The following is a 12,629-nucleotide window of genomic DNA, read 5'->3' as shown; positions in this document are numbered from 1 at the left end:
AGGCATTTAGTGCTATAAATTTTCCTCTAAGTACTGCTCTAGCTAAATTTTATACATTTTGATATGCTCTGTTTTCAGGTTTTATTTGATTTGGAACTTTTTCTGATTTTCTTTAAAATTGTGACTATTGGTTATTTAGATATTTGTCATTTAATTTCCAAACATTTGGTGATTTCCATATATTTTTCTGTTATTGATTTCTAATTTAATTGTTTTGTACTCAGGGACCACACTTTGTTTTATTTCAATTCTTTTAAATTTGTCAAGATTTATTTTATGGCTGACAATATAGCTGTCTACTTTGGTGACGTTTCATGTGGGCTTAAAAAGAACGTGCGTTCTATTATTATTGAGTGGAGTGTTCTATAATTCTCAGCTAAGTTAAGTTGGCTAATGATGTTTAAATCTATATTTTTAATGATTTTTGTCTACTTGTTCTTTCAATTACTGAGGAAGACTTGCTGACGTCTTCAAGTACATTGAGAAATTTCTCTATTTCTGTTTTCAGTTCTATCGGCTTTTGCTTTATGAATGCTTAAGCTCTTTATTAGGTGCATATCTCTTTATCATTATGTAATTTATCTTTTTAACCCTAATAAAATTCTTTGTTTTGAAGTTTACCTTGTGTGATATTAATATGTTCATATAGCTTTCTTTTGATTATTTTTGGCATGGTATATCTTTCCCCACATCATATTCCTTTCAGTCAATCTATACCATTACATTTAAAATGTGTTCCTATAAACGGAAGAGAATTGGTTTCTGCTAATTTTTTCCCAATCTGACAATCTCTAAATTGCAATTGGTGTGTTTTGATCATTTGCATTTACTGCAATTATTGATATACTTTATTTTTTTTACATGATATACTTATTTTTAAAACTACCGTCTTAAAAACTGGGATGTTTTGTCTCATCTATTTCCTCTCGTTCTACTTTATTTTGGATTATAGTTTATACCTGTGTTTTATTTTTAAGTTGTTGCTATAGATTTATAGTATGCATCATTATATTGCAACAGCCTTCCTTCAAATCATATTTTTCCACTTCACATATTGTGTAACAATCTTTCAATAGTATACTTCCATGTTATCCCTCTCATCCTTTATGGTATTATCGTACACATTTTAATTTTCTGTTTTATAAACCCAATTCTTTTTTCTATATTTGTTTTACACAGTTAATAATTTTTAGTGATTTAAAAAAAATTTTAAACTTATATTTACCATTGCTGATGTTGCTTTTTGTGTGTTTGTGTGTGTGTATGTGTGTGTGTTTAGATTCACATTTCCAAGTAGTACTACTTTGCTTTTGCTTGAAGAACTTTCCTTAACATTTCTCATAGTATTTTTGTCCAAGACAGTGTTTAACTTATCTTCATTTTAAAATTTTATTATAGCTCACGGTAGAATTCTGAGGTGATAGCTTTTCTTCTTCAGTATTGTGTAGTCTGACTGGAAGCCTCTTCACCTGTGATGTGCTTTATGATGTGCTTAGTTGTATTTTTCTTTATATTTATCCTGAGGGCTTCTGAGTTTCCTGGTTGTTTTCTTTCATTAATTTTGGGAAAAAAATGGCCATTATCTCTTCAGATATTTTTTGTTTCATTCTTTCTTTTTTCTTCTATTATTCTAATTACATGTATGTTAGATCATTTGATATTGTCCTATACCTCTTGGAAGGTCTGATTTTTTTTATATCTTTTCTCCCTATAATTCAGTTGAAATAGTTTCTATTGACCTAGCTTTAAATTCATTTACTGTTTCCTATTCTTATTCTAATCTCTGGTAGTGTGTGTGTGTGTGTGTGTGTGTGTGTGTGTGTGTGTGTGTGTGTGTTTAATTTTAATATATGATAGGCCTAGCAAATGAATGAGGATTTCACTTACATCTTGGGCCTCTGGGAACTCTAAACTCTCATGCCACTGACACATTTACTTTAAAAATTTGTTAAAATTTCAACGGTTCTTTTGTTCTTCACCACTCTTATGTTGGCTTCCTTTTCTTCAAATGTTCTACCAAGGGTGAAACTATTTGTATGCCCTCTCTCCCCTCAGAGGAACTGCAAGTATTTGAAATTTATTAACCCTGGTTATCTACTGACCTCAAATCCCTGATGGTCTCAAAAACAGTTAAAAGTTTTGCATGATTTTGTGAAAGTGACGTTGTCTTGTGGCTTCCTATATACTAAAAGGTAACATAAGTCTTCTTCCTTATATTGTTATGCTTGTTTTGCTGTATAACAATATTTCAATAATTCCTTTACATTTTTTGGACAATATTCTATTTATTATCATCCCAATTTTTTAGATGTGAAAACAGCTTATAAAGCACTCATATTATAGAAATAATTTGCAAAGCCTGTCTCTTAGCTATGTCCTACCTTTTTTTTGCAGTACACAGGCCTCTCACTGCTGTGGCCCCTCCCGCTGTGGAGCACAGGCTCCGGACGCACAGGCCCAGCGGCCATGGCTCACGGGCCCATCCACTCCATGGCACGCGGGATCCTCCCGGACCGGGGCACGAACCCGTGTCCCCTGCATTGGCAGGTGGACTCTCAACCACTGCGCCCCTAGGGAAGCCCTGTCCTACCTTTTCCACTGCATTTTTCATCTGTATAAATCATCCCTTTAATGATGAAATTCAGAGGTGTAAGAACTGCATTCACAAGCCTCCTCATATTTCCCTTGTATTTATCCTGAAGTGAACTCCAAAAGGCTACATTTCCATATTCTAATCTCCCAGGTCAGAAGACTTATTTCTACCTCTAGACTCTATAGAACTCCTCATGTTACTCTGGTCTGCATTGATTTTTTTTAAAAAAATATTTATTTATTTATCTGGCTGCACTGATCTCAGTTGCAGCATGTGGGATCTTCATTGTGGTGTGAGGGATCTTTAGCTGCGGCATGCGAGATCTTTAGTTGTGGCATGCGGGATCTAGTTCCCTGACCAGGGATCGAACCTGGGCCCCCTGCAGTGAGAGTGAGGAGTCTTAACCACTGGACCACCAGGGAAGTCCCTGCACTGATTTTGGATGTATCCCATGTCTAGGGCACACTGTATTTATGTAGTTGCAGTTGTGGGAGATTTTAAAACAAACTGAAGGTTTACAGATCACCTTTGAGCCAAAGTGCATTGGCTTTCACCTTTATTTTATGGGCCTAGAGCCTCGATTGGACTCGTTGGCCTTATTTCAAGAACTGTTTTTACCGCGCAACATTGGCTGACCCTGATGGAATGCCCTTGCCATTTGATACCTCCACCCTTTACACCCTTCCTTTATTAAGATCACCCCTACTGGTTACCTTAGCTACAGGATTCTATCTGCTAAATTGTAACAGTTCAAATTACTGACTTGATCAGTTTAAGGACATGGAAATGTAGGAAACACCAGAAGCTACACTAGAAGACCAAACTGTCATTTTATCACACACACACACACTCCAGGAGAAAATTACTTGATTATCATTATATCAGTACAATGATGTACTGATATAATGATAATAACCTATCAGCAAATAGTACATCAAAATTTACAAATCTGTTTATAAGTTATATTACTGCTGTAGTAATTGTTTTCTTGGTGATACAATACTCTTAGATAATAGGGCAACTACTATTAACACCATTATACAGATGAAAACTCTGAATATTAAAGAATTGTATTTACCTGTCCCATTGGATGTGCAAGGAATTCTGCTGTGTCTGTGACGTTGTGACTCTGCTCTCTAGGAACATATATTCTAATAGGCAAGGCAAAGTTGAAATGCAAATAACTCCAGGATGGACTCCATACTATACTGTGAGGAATTCAACCCTTGATTAGCTCTTGTTTGCATCTTTGTTTTTAGGGCTTCTTTTCCTAATGGCTTACCTGATATTCTAGAACGTTTTTCACCAATTATCATATCAAGTGTGTTTGTCTCTCATGTTGAGTCAGGAACTATTATTTTAAGTTAAAGTTATAGGAAATTATAGGGGTGGACACTGTATAATAAGAATAACCATTTTTGATGACCTTCTATGAGACAGGTACTGTATTACAGTTTTTTAAACAGTCATTGTAATAATCAGCATAACTCATTGAGAACTTACCATGTGACTGTGTTATTGTTAAATTTTCACTTCTACACGGTGAAGGAGAAATTACTATTCTCTTTTTACCAAAGAAACCAAAACGTAGCTAAAGCGAATAAACTAGTTAGTGGTAAAGCCAAGATTTAAATCAAATTTTTCTGACCTTAAAGCTTATGCTTTTAACAACTACACTATATTGTCTCTCCATCTAATTCTAGACACATCTTACAAGGTAGGAATTATCCAAAATTAAATCATGGGGAAACGAGGTTTGGAATATGTTCAAAGTCATGCATGTATAAATGCGAGAGCTGGGATTTGTGTTCATGAGTGACTCCTCCAAAACCTCTTCTTGAAACCTTCCTCAACACTGTTTTCCACTGTGTTACACCAATGATGTTGAGAAGTCAGTGTGACAGTCCTGGGTATCCCTGCCATTCCTGGAATGCATCTATTTAGGCCATCAACTTCCATCATTGTGGAGAAGTCATGTCTCTGAATTATACATCCCTTAAATTCATCTCTGTGAGTTCACACTGGGAAGAAGCCTCAGGCATCACAAAATAAATAAATTTTGTTTAATATACTGTGGTAACTAAGGTAAGTAAGCTGGAACCTCTTAAGTAAGTAGGAAATGCCACTGTTGGGCTGCACCCTGCAGGTCTACAGGCCCTGTGCTTGCCCAGCTTCAAGGCTGAAGTAAGAGCCTGGTGTCAGAGACAGAGATATCAATGGTTTAATGGATGGGGGAGCTTACATGTCTGAAGCAAGGTCCTGGAGCAACACCCCACTGGTGCTGCAGATGCAGGTCAGGACATGGCGGCAAGCTTTGCTCCGGGGGCAGGGAAATGTTACCAGCTATGGGGGAATTGATGTCAGGTGGGCTCATTGGTTACCGGGAAACTAGCAGAAGGGTATGCCCCTCACCACCCCTTTGATAAGAACAGTCACTAGCTGGGGCCTGGGGCAAGTATGTAGGAAGGCTAGTCATGTAAGTAGGGTGTAGGTGAAGCAGGCGCTGACTGGTTGAGCAGGGGATGTACAGAAAGCAAGAGAAGAGCCATTTTGGGTGGCCTGACCATACAGCCACTAACAGGATTATTAAACTCTCTTAGGCATCTGATACAGCAAAGCTTTACTCTAAGTAAAACACCCAGTGCAAATTAACTACAATAGGGATGCCTAAAACCTTTTGACATCAACATGATGATATCCAAAGGATGAAGGTAATCATCCTACTCTACTCTATGCTTGTCAGAGTGTATCATACTTTGAGAGAGATACAGGTAAACTAGAGTGTCCCAAAATGGGGACCCAGGTCAGGGTGGCACCTGGAAAACAGTTACTCTAAAAACCATTTAGAAGAATGGATATGTTTAATTTGAAGGACAAAAAAATTATACCGAGTCCTCATCCTTATCTCGGGTCGTAAAGTACAGGAAGAGAGATCTGAATTCAATAGGAGCGAAAAGACTGTCAATAACATTTTATTTAGATGTTTTGATGATAGAATTATTTCCCTCAAAGAAGATCCTCCACATCAAAACGTACTTAAGAAAAAGCAGATCTATTACAGGTGTTGAAGAAATGATTATCACTTCTAATCTCAGATTAGAGAACTAGTTATGTTCTCCTAAGCCTTTTGATTCTATTAACAACAAATTGAAAAGTATATACAGACTTACTTTCAAATAGATAAAGAGGTGGCTTGCTTATATAACCTGTCATCTATTGATCAAAGTTATTACCATATGAAAGTTTTAAAATATAAAACATATACCCTAGTGAGGTTGACAGACATATTGGGCAAGTCAAACTAAGTTTTCATTTGATAATGCTCATCTTTGCCCTATAATCAATTCACATCTTGTTACCTAAGCAGATACACTGGTCAAATAAAACATACATGTAATATGTGATACAATCGTTCATCTCTTTTGGTTCAGAATTAGTTCTCTTATTAAACTATATTTGCTCACAAACTTATATTTTCATTCCAAATGGGGGTAGACAGGTGTAGGTATAAATGCAAGCCCTAGGCAAGAATATTTGTTGCCAGATTTCACTCATCTCTCTGATGACTACCTCCATATATTAAATAACAGTGCTTTGTTCAAACCACAAGCAGATGGCTCTACAGTAATAATTTTTTGCGTTTGATTTCATTGTTTTCTCAAGCTAAAACAAATGTTTCATGGTAGTTCTCTCTGTCTTTTTAATAATGAACTCAAACTGAGGACAAAGGAAGGAATGACGTACAAATGATTTGGAAGTTCTTTAAACTCCGAATTTCCTTTCCTTTCAAGTTTCAAGTTAGGAGGTATATGGAAGGGTTTATAATTCAATGTTTAGGAACTGGAAATACATTTTAAGATACATATTTTATTTATTTAAATACATGTTAAATACATATCTAACATTTACTGAGCACTCACCATGAACCATATACTGCTCTAAGGTGTTTTACATGTACCAGTTTATTTAAAATCATCACAATAATCTTATGAGGTTAATCCTTTTACTATATTCATTTTGAAAATAAGGAAACTGAGGTATACTGAGGTTAGTCAACAGGTTCAGTATGGTTCAGAGGCCAGATTCCTAACTATTACTTTTTATTGATAATAGAAAGTGCATAGTGCCAAGAAAGTGACAAGTGTCAATTTTAGCTGGAATAGCAATAGGTTTCAGTCATAAAAAAATAGTCAGGAATTAGTAAAGGTAATATTTTCCTTTTTATTTTTGTAAAGTTAACGTTTATGTCTAATCTAAATGCTATTAATTTATTTTCATACAGTTAATATAATTTGAGGGAAATATTTTCTCATCCAAATCTTTTTCTCTTTCATTCATTTTCTCTCTCTCTCTCAAACACACACACTGGCATTTTTAATGTTTTTATGACTTTGTGCACTGGAAGTGAGTAGATATTTAGCAGAGGCAAGCAAGTTACCTTTTTCTTCGTGCAGAATCTTCATATCCCGTGGTCTTCTGCAAAACTGGACTTTTGGCTGCCAGCATGATTTAATTTAGGAGTATCCCACAGGTTTTCCCTTTGCAGATTAGAAGTAAGATACTTACTGGAACAATGACCTCCCCCTGCCTCCATTTGGTCCTCCACAGACTGATGTAATTGGGATTGGGGAGTGAGACTGGCTCTTCCCTGTCCTGTGCAGGTCCTGGACAAGTCCTACATTTTCTGGGCTTCCAGATCCTCATCTGGAAGGAATTTTCCAATTGTCAAATGTCCTTGACTTACCAACTCAGGTAACTGCTTATTTGCAAATATGCCTATATTGACTACCTGATTGAGTGTTCATTTCCACAGAGGAACACTCCTTCGAGTCTTTTGTGTGCCAGGTCCTGAGACAGTCAAGGTATAGGGTAAAGAGTTTGTACAGGATAGCCCACATCCTCATGTAATTTAAGGTCTTGCCGAGGAGAGGGTTAATTTGAAAAATAATGACATTTCCATGTGATTGGTGCTATCCAAATGGTATAACAAAAGTTTTATAGAAGCATATTTTAAACACGATTTGAGAGATTTACCTTCTGTCATATTATTTTAGTTGCCAGGCTGCCTGAAGAGTGGCTGACAGATCTCACCCTAACATTCAGTGTGTGCACACATGTTTTTTGAATAAGGATGTATCTTACCATCCACAGGCCAAGACTAGAAGAAGCCCTTAAGGTCCACACGATTACAATCATAAAGGAAGAAAAGTAACTTTTTTTTTAATATTCAAGATTCACATCATCTTTCAGCTTCCATGGATGTAAAAAAAAATGAAGCTCTAAAGTCCAGCCCTAAAATTATCTTACCTACAATTATCACCACTAACTATTTACTTGAATAGAAATCACATGTGCTTAGCCTTGTTCCTTTATATTTCTTAGAATATTAAAAAAAATACTGTTTCTTACTCTTCACATTGAACTTCTGTTTCAGCACTTGTGAACCTTGCTCATTATCTGAAATAAACTCTCACTCACTTGCCTGCCAAGGTATTAGAATTCACTGACCTGCCAAAGTGAAGCAGAACCATCTACATTTCATTACAATGTAGGCTTTAGCCTTAAATCTAATTATAAATGTGGACATGGTAATGAAGCTGAATGTAAAGATGGAGTTTAACTGTGCAGAGAGTTGGCAATGAAAGTCAAATCTGGGAGAAAAACCATCCTCTTCCCAGTCTGTCCCATAATACTTCCCAGTTTTGTCCAGTCCTCTCTGAGCAGCACCGGGGAACTATCATCTCATCTTTGTTTTTTACTCATACTTAAAGTCTAGCATGAAATAACAACAAAAATAGGTTAAATTATTGGAAGAATATTAATTTCATTATTTACATAAAACAAACAGAAGGAAGTAAAAATCAGTCAAAATAATAAATGTTGAAGTTTTCAAAGATTCTGAGTTCACTAAGCAATGAAACTCCCAATAACATATTTCCCTTCATTACTTTATTCATGGATCTTTGAGCATAACACTATTAAATAATCATGATTTATTGAACCTTGTCTTATTGAGGAAAAATTATCTATGTATTTAATTATCTATTTGGTTATGATTATCTAATCTAAACAGCTTCATGACCCCCCTGTTCCTGTGTACAGAAGGGTGATATTTAGACTAAGGCAAAAGAAATTGAAACAAAGAATAGCTCATTTCCATATTACCAAAATATGACATCTGGTAATAATAGTAATAACAATTAACATCTATTCAGTTCTTCCTCAGAGCCAGTACTCTGCTAATAGTGTTACATTCCGTATCAGGTTTAATCTTCAAAGTAGATTTAAGAGGCGGGTATTACTATTAGTCATAAGTTTGAAAAGAAGTAACTTTGGCATGGAATGCTTAAATGCCTTAGTAGAGTTCACCAGCTAGTAAGTGGTAGGGGCTGAGATTCAAACCTGATGTGTTCACAGCCCATATTCTAACTACATATCATAAACCTCCCAAATATAAGTAATGTCTACTCACCCTTTAAACTAGAGCAAGTTACCTAGAATTACACATGTATCTTTTCATTCTTTCTTTTCTTTTCTTCCAGAAAACTTCTGCTAGGATGAAGAAAGTATTTGGGAAAATTAGGAGAAAGTGTATGGAAGAGGATATACTGATCACATATGTGTATAAACGTCTCTTTTTAGAAACAAGGCAGGCTAGATTAAGGAAGGAAAAATTAGACGTAGAGATATAGAATCTGGCCCAGTATCTGTTTACCTTGGTCCAAAGAATTCAAGATCTCAGATAGGAAGCTCTCTGTAGAACTGGAGATTTGGAATGCAAGGGCTATTAGTATATCGAACTACTCTGAAATAAGTGTCTGTTGGAAATGTTTTTCTACATTTAATGTCTTACAATGAAAGCTTTATTGATTGATTGATTGAATTAACTCAGTAAGCAAAAATTGATTTATTTAATTTAGTATTTTCTTAGTTGATTTAAAAATACTGACTCTAGGTCTAAAATATAGCATTTTATGCTTAAATTCAAAAGCATTAAAAGGGAGTATAAACATGATAATCAGTATAATTCATTTATTATTACTTCATCTTATTTAGACAACCTTAAAAAATTAGCTTTTACTTTCTCAGAAGCCTTGTTTTCTCTACCACCCTTATTGGGGCAGAGAAAAAACTTTGATTCTCCAAATGTTTCTTTTAAAAGACAGGTTTGCATCTGCTTCAAGAAGAGGTTTGCTTCTAAGGAGCCTGTAGACAGACCAAGTAGACAAGCTAATACATGGAAACTGAAATTGAAAAGGTGGCTTTATTTTTGTATACACTGTTCATATCTCCTGATATGAAGGATGAGTATGCCTTCTGTTCTTCTCAGGCTCAATCAAACACTCCTGACCTACAAAACCCTTACCTGCCTTGTGTTTGGCTACTGGAGCCATGCTTGCTCCATTTCAGGAACATTTCCAGATAACTTCCGTTTTGTCTACTCCACAACTTTTTATCCTTAGTTCTTCTGGTTTCTCAAATCACAAGTTGGTTTTGTTACTGATTCCCACTGGTTACCTTACTACTTGGATTGACTATTTGATTTTTTACTTGCCATTGTATTTTAATCTTTGGTGCATGAATTCTGGAATCTTTCCCCTATTTTCAAGTTATCAAGGTAAAAGTTTCCCATTCTGAGCTCTATTTTAGTCATAGGGAACATGTCCTACCTGGAATCACCTTTCACGCATACTTTATCTGACAAGGGGATAGAAATTATTATTTTCCTTTACCAGGTGGAGTAAGATATGTGAAGAAAGTAGGGGATGGTGCTTGGAAAGAAAAGTATCCAAAGAACTGGCATGAAAAACCAGATTATTTGCTAACATATTCTTAGATTTTACATTATTTTGTTAAAAAAAAAAACAGCTTCCAATTGAAAGCTGATTGCTGGTTTATTGTCTTAACAACCTTATTATTACACTTGATAAAAATCCATATTAGTTGAGGGGTCTTATCTCCCTACTCCAACCTGTCATATTTCAATTAACTGTGACCAGATTACTATACTAGATATAGTCTCCTACACACACACACACACACACACACACACACACACATTTCTGTAGAAAGTGGATACCAATACTAATTCTGTAATTAATTAGTGGATACCAATGTAATTCTGTAGGGATGATTAAATTTAATAATATATGTAAAGCAAATGTAAATGCTTAATATGTATTCAATAAATGGTGACTATCATCGCAGTTTCACATTCAATCGAATTTTATAAAATAGGTAGTATTTTGAGGTGGTTACTTTCAGTATCATAATTTTTCAGCTGACGACTTGAGACAAAGTGAAGTTAAGTTGCCGGCTCCAAATCACATACCCAATACAGTGTAGAGATTGTCTTGAACTTTGAGCAAATTGTGGTCTCACTCTCAGGTAATATGCATATTGGAAAGTATCAACATGCTAACATGCAGGGAAATGAATGGTTGGTCTTTCTCAGAAGTAATTGCAAGTTACCGTAGGACTGGGCAGTGATGGAAATGAAGACGCTTGATGGAAGAAGCTCTGGCAACCGAGGCAGTTCTCTAGAGTTCCTTAAAGACGACAGAGAACAGGTGTCCTGTACTGTCTATCAACGAATGTCTTCTGTCTCAGTCAAGAGATGGGCCATGCAGACTGAAACAACTCTTTGAACCAAACTATTGTAACAAAAAGTGTGAAAGGTTTTAAAATGGTAAATATTCCTCTGTGTCTGAAGCATAATGAAATGCATACATGGTACTGGTGTGAGGTATTATGGGAGATAAGATCCAGAAGGCAGATTGGCTCATTTAACAAATTATTATTTTTCTCAACTGTGTTCCAGAGCTAGGCTAAACAAACCACTTCTACACTTGAGAAACTCATTCCAAAAGAAGAGAAAAATAAGCACACTATTATAAGTGCTACGGCTGCTGTAAATTCAGTGGTAACGTAAAGGAAGTAGCCTAACTTCCTCTGCCTGGGGGAGTGGACGATGGTTTCATAAAGTAGGAGATACATGAGTTGAGTTAAGATTTGAAGGATGTGTACAAGTGCTCAGTGATGAGAAACACATACAGAGGTGTTTGTGGATTAAAGTGCATGTTCTAGAAGAAGAGGGTATTATATTTGGTCCAGAATATACAATAATTGTATAATTTCTTAATATCAGAAATGGAAAATAAAAAAATATCTTAACAAATAACAAGATGGTTGCCTTACACTTAAGATAAATTTAATGCAATTATCCTACCAAGTCCAGATTTATTGCACACTTGCCTCACTCCTATTATTAGAGCATTTTATCATAGACCTGGGTTTTCAAACCAACATATGAATTAGTTAATAATCACAACTTGCTGATTTTCATTGAGCTATTCAATACACTCTATTCTGAAGTAAGGAGATCAGAGAAGTATGAGCTATATATAGTCAGAAAGACTAAAAACCTCAGTAACTAGAACAGACATTTGCTTATTGGCATAGGTACACTGAAGGATGTTCTCTCCTCACATTACCAACATGTCAGGATTTTTAACAGATGTTATTAAGACACCACAGTAATGCAGAGATGTATGTAAGCTGAGAGCGTAATCACTATGAAGATTGAAGGCTGATGATTTGACTGTGTTGAAATTACTCTGGTGTCCCTCTAATTTGTCACATGACTTAATAATGTTTAACTCCATTATATGGTTTTAAAATCTGGGTTCTTGACAATTTCTTTTTCTTTTCATGAAGTGCATAATGATTTGTAAACTGACTCTTCATGTTCCTAAACCACTGAGCATGTTAAAAATTAGTTTCCATGAAATAGAAGTGGTTTCAAAGGAAGTCTTGGCTCAAGTTGCTTCTGTTTATGGACTTTGACTGCCAGGATATCCATTCAACGAAAGATGGTGATTTCTAACCATCTATTTTTACTTTGTATTCTATTTTTACTTTGATATCCTCCCTTAACGCTATGGTTTTCTCCAAGCTACTTCCCAGGATCTCCCTCCTGTTTGTCCTCAGGATATGTTACCATTAGCAACTGTTATTACTGGCCCTCCTTGTTCCA

The 12,629-nt window shown here is 35.6% G+C and overlaps 1 non-coding gene across 1 annotated transcript; it reads right to left on the bottom strand.

Annotated features, from left to right (window-relative positions):
• Positions 1-2,942: 2,942 nt before the first annotated feature.
• TRNAE-CUC (transfer RNA glutamic acid (anticodon CUC)) lies at positions 2,943-3,015 on the bottom strand. Its single transcript has one exon. It is a non-coding gene; the product is annotated as a tRNA-Glu (tRNA).
• Positions 3,016-12,629: the final 9,614 nt, after the last annotated feature.

Source organism: Tursiops truncatus, chromosome 4, assembly GCF_011762595.2.
Source record: "Tursiops truncatus isolate mTurTru1 chromosome 4, mTurTru1.mat.Y, whole genome shotgun sequence".
NCBI lineage: Eukaryota > Metazoa > Chordata > Mammalia > Artiodactyla > Delphinidae > Tursiops > Tursiops truncatus.
The sequence above is the reverse complement of the archived record's forward strand: the minus strand, read 5'-3'. Positions and strand labels throughout refer to the sequence as shown.